At 40.1% G+C, this 5007-nt stretch overlaps 1 protein-coding gene across 2 annotated transcripts in view; it reads right to left on the bottom strand.

Annotated features, from left to right (window-relative positions):
* Nucleotides 1–4562, bottom strand: part of LOC110457731 — a 15446-nt gene extending 10884 nt beyond the window's left edge. The window contains exon 1 of one of the 2 annotated variants that reach the window (XM_021509116.1): nucleotides 4462–4562. The gene's annotated coding sequence lies outside the window, so the exon portion shown is untranslated. Of the gene's footprint in view, nucleotides 1–3680; nucleotides 3759–4461 lie in introns of those variants that run through there. The other variant, XM_021509117.1, reaches the window with a different exon arrangement.
* Nucleotides 4563–5007: the final 445 nt, after the last annotated feature.

The raw sequence follows: 5007 nt of genomic DNA on the forward strand, positions 1-5007 counted from the left end.
CCAGACTCAATCTACTGACAGTTATAATATTAAGACAGCCACTAAGGAACTTCTCCAGACTAAATCTCCTGACAGTTATAATATGAAGACAGTCATTAAGAAACTTCTCCAGACTCAATCTCCTGACAGTTATAATATTCCGACAGCCACTAAAGAACTTCTCCCAGGCCTTGCAAAGCTTGTCTATTCGGGGAATCGAACCCCGGTCGCCTTGGTCCAGACTCAATCTACTGACAGTTATAATATTTAGAAAGTCACTAAGGAACTTCTCCAGACTCAATCTCCTGAGAGTTATAATATTTAGACAGCCACTAAGGAACTTCTCCAGACTCAATCTCCTGACAGTTATAATACTAAGACAGCCTTTAAGGAACTTCTCCAGACTCAATCTCCTGACTGTTATAATATTCAGACAGCCACTAAGGAACTTCTCCAGACTCAATCTCCTGACAGTTACAATATTCAGACAGCCACTAAGGAACTTCTCCAGCCTCAATCTCCTGACAGTTATAATATTAAGACAGCCACTAAGGAACTTCTCCAAACTCAATATCCTGACAGTTATAATATTAAGACAGCCACTAAGGAACTTCTCCAGACTCAATCTCCTGACAGTTATTATATTCAGACAGCCACTAAAGAACTTCTCCAGTCTCAACCTCCTGACAGTTATAATATTCAGACAGCCACTAGTTATAAGGAACTGGTGGAGACTTAAACTCTTGGGTGTTATGATATTAAACAGCTTATACACAATTTTTCCAGACTACAACTTATTTAGGTAAAAAGAAACGTTGGTGTGGCATCAAGTTAAAAGAGTGAATTAGGCTGTAACATGACCCTCCAGCACACCTGTGTGTATATGTTGATACCCCGTATTAAATACCCATCTGTGTCAATCTTAATGAAAAGCAAGTCATCTATAAATCATTGTCAACAGCTAAATAATGCTGTACACTCTAACTATGGAATCTTATCTTATAGTTTCTTGTCGTAAAATTGTTTTAAAGATTTTTTTTTTACGAATTTCAAATTTTTAAAAAACCTTTCTGCGATATCATCATACCGCATCACACCCACTGCATTCCCCTGAAATTTACTTACTACCTGCTTCTATTCACATGACATTCTGTTTGTTATATGATCTAACCTCCTGTTAATATAGTGAATATCACTTCACAGATACGGTTGCTGTCATTGAAATCACACCCATTTTTACTGTACAATGAACGTGACATACCAGTGGAAAAGGAAGAAGAAATATTTGGATGTCATTTCAAGGGCAAATCATCCCATGAATATGACATTTTTAGTTACAGACGTCACGTTTTCAAGTCAAAGGCAGTCATCCGTTAATCTAGTCAATTTTTTAACAACCAAACACTGTACATGAATATAAAGTTACACAATTTCAACACTTTTGTCATTTGACCCTGTCATCACTGGAGACCATAATGGACTCATCTAGATCAATGCATGGTAGAGTCTACTAAAGTTACATAGGGGTAAAAGGGTTAAATATATGATAATTTGATAATTTGTAAATCCTTACGATCATGAATCATCATCAATAATAATTAAACATAAAAATTCTACAATAATAAATCAAACATCAATAAAAAAAACTTTATGTACCCGAAACTCCTTTACTGGGCCTCACCCTTTACTGGGCTCCACCCTTTACTGCATGGGCTCCACCCTTTACTGGGCCCCACCATTTACTGGGCCTCACCCTTTACTTGGCTCCACCCTTTACTGCATGGGCTCCACCCTTTACTTGGCCCCACGTTTTACAGTAAATGGTGGGGCCCAGTAAAGGAAGGGGTCCAGTAAAAGGTGGGGTCCAGTAATTGGTGGGGCCCAGTAAAAGGTGGGGCCCAGTAGAGGGTGGGGCCCAGTAGAGGGTGGGGCTCAGTAAAGGGTGGAGTCCATGCAGTAAAGGGTAGAGCCCAGTTAAGGGTGAGGCCCAGTAAAGGGTGGTACCCAGTAAAGGGTGGAGCCCAGTAAAGGGTGATACCCAGTCAAGGTTGGAGCCCAGTAAAGGTGAGGTCCAGTAAATGGGCCCACCGCGGCCTCCTGAACTGTATCTTAAAAAAATTCGGTTAATCTGAGGCCAAAGTATACATCTCCAATCAAATGAATATTATGAATTATTATCACTTCAATGACTCCATAATGATGCTGTGTTGTTAACACCTGCTTATGTAAAGATTACAGAACGAGTGATCAAGATCATTTATTTAAAAAACTTGGTAACAGGGAAGGGGCAACAAAAGTGCCGCCAGTTGGGGTAACTAAAAGGGACGGAATACCCAGGTATGCAATCAGAGGTCTCGATCTGCCTCCTGAGAACCACAGAGAGGCGTCGCAGATAGATCAAGGTCAAGGTCACTGTCCTTTTACCTGTGAGAGAGGTGAAACTGGCAATCTCTGATGGAAGTAGTATCACCATAACACTCACTTTAAATGAAACGCCAGTACAGGCTGTTGTAGATACGGCTGCCACTCTGACATTGGTTAAACAGGAATTGGTGGATTAACTTTAGGGGCCACTGAAGCTGGGGAACTGAATGCAGCTCCAGGGTTTAACGGCAATGAAGAAATAGTATAGGAGATAAAAGACCTACTGATTGGTGTAGGAAACACGGAAGTAACTTGGACCGTATGTGGGGCCCCCATCATGGATGACTGTCATTGACCTAGATGCTGGTATCCTTATTATTGGGAATCAGGTTATACATATTACACCGCCAATGAAAGAGCAGAGAACATCATCCGCAGTCAAAATAGTACAAAACACCACCATAAAGGTTATATTTGTAACGGTCCTGTACCTTGGAAAAGGGCACGGTAAAGTTAAGCCTTCCAACAGACTCAGATCTACTAAGTATGGGCCTGAAAAACACCACCATAAAGGTTATATTTGTAACGGTCCTGTACCTTGGAAGAGGGCACGGTAAAGTTAAGCCTTCCAACAGACTCAGATCTACCAAGTATGGGCCTGAAAAACACCACCATAAAGGTTATATTTGTAACGGTCCTGTACCTTGGAAGAGGGCACAGTAAAGTTAAGCCTTCCAACAGACTCGGATCTACTAAGTATGGGCCTGAACTTCTACTAGAAGGCTCAGTGAAAATGTGGTCCTTCTAGGGACCCCTTATGGTCAAGGGGTGACCGGACCTTGCCCAACTCCCACCACCAGAGAACAATCATCTCCAGCATCATGAACAACACCAGAGGATCTGTTACTCCAAAAATGACCATCTCATCAATGTTTCCCAAACAGCAGCTTCCAACTTCAAGAGGGGGTTTCATAAAACGGGGAAGAGTGTAGTGATTTTTGGGCAAGTTATCTCCCTTAGACTGCTGACCACACCGATAACATTGATGATGTGACATCTCTGCACGATCTCTTTACATGCATCCTGTCTTGAACTTGATAGCATGTGAGTGATTTTCCTCCACCTTCTAACTGTTTTTGGGACCTGAGAGCATGCAGTCCCCTACTCCAACGAAGAGACAGTGTATTACAACACACATCACATTTCTATATATAATATCAACATTTTACGAACGTGAGTTTCTTCCCTTTGAAAAGTAAGATATGTATGTTGAAGCAATACCATGATGGGTGACTGTTACACAGCAATTTCAGATTTGTAACCACATCTATATTTACCTCTACCTGAACACTCCCATTAACCTTTTTAAATGAGAGATCGGGTGGTGCAGTGGATAGCACACTTGCCTTTCACCAAGGCAGCTGGGGTTTGATTACCCGATCGGACATGAAAAGTTTTAAGGGTCACCTGCCCGACGTCGAGGGTTTTCTCCAGGTTCTCTGGTTTCCTCCCACACTAAGACCCCCCGCAAGTTAGTTTCCGGGCCAACAAGAGTGATTAATATAAGTTGAAATAACTTGTTTCATAATTGTTGTAAAATCAAAAAAAAAGTTTATTTAACATTTTAAAGAAGTAGACTATATGTGTCTTATTTAAATTTTAACAATAAGTCTGTCTTGTAATCATTTCATGCAATAAAGGTAACTTAAAATAAGTCTTTGTCTAGAAAAATATCTAGTATGCTTCTGTTATCTGAGACTAATAGATTATGGTTATTTTTTCTGTATCAAAGCGGATCCCACATTTTAGTGTGTAACGAACGACAACTCTTGGTAGTGTGTATTCCGCATAAATTTACCTGTCCCCTCATGGGGAGTCATATGAGCACACAAACTAATTCTTTCAAATTTAAATATATAACTTTTTTATAGAGGAAAAGTATCGTTAAAAAAAATCTTAAAAAAAGATAGATGATACAACAGTACGAGTCCGGAACGACACTTATCGCATCGATCGGGTGCTAGGAATTTCCGATAGGTAAAGTAAGGCGTAAATACAGATAACAGAGTCTCCAAGATTTAGGGAGACAGGACAGAAACAGAAATTAAAATGACTTACCGAACAGATAGCTGGTCATACATCCATGGACATTCTTATAACTTTACGTCACTTCATTTAGAACTGTCCCGCTTTCAGTTCCCATACAGTGACCTAAATATAATATGTACGCATGTGTAACTGTGACACTGCTCCAGAGTAGACTTGCCAAGTCCCAATCTGGGCCTGTATTCATGAAAATGTGCTCAGACCAACTTTCTTGTATCTCACTTAAGTCCCTAAATCATGTCAAACGATCAAAAAGTCAAATGTAAACATTGAAAACGGTATTTGGCTTTCAGTCTCTTCAAATTTGTACAATCATTGACAAAATAAGATTTTATTATTAATTTCTCAACGGAACAAGAAATTAGGCTTGAGCACAAATTCCATGCTTGAGCATGAGAACGGTTTCATGAATACGGGCCCTGATTAAATCATATCCTACATTCACAACCGTATCACGAGAGTCGCAATTTCTTCTCCTCTGTCAAGCCACGGATCTAATTCCGTGATGAAGCACTTCATTACTAGGAACATTTTTGTATTTTGTTCTTAACAAGAGCG

Source organism: Mizuhopecten yessoensis, unplaced genomic scaffold (genome assembly GCF_002113885.1).
Source record: "Mizuhopecten yessoensis strain PY_sf001 unplaced genomic scaffold, ASM211388v2 scaffold9301, whole genome shotgun sequence".
Classification (NCBI taxonomy): domain Eukaryota; kingdom Metazoa; phylum Mollusca; class Bivalvia; order Pectinida; family Pectinidae; genus Mizuhopecten; species Mizuhopecten yessoensis.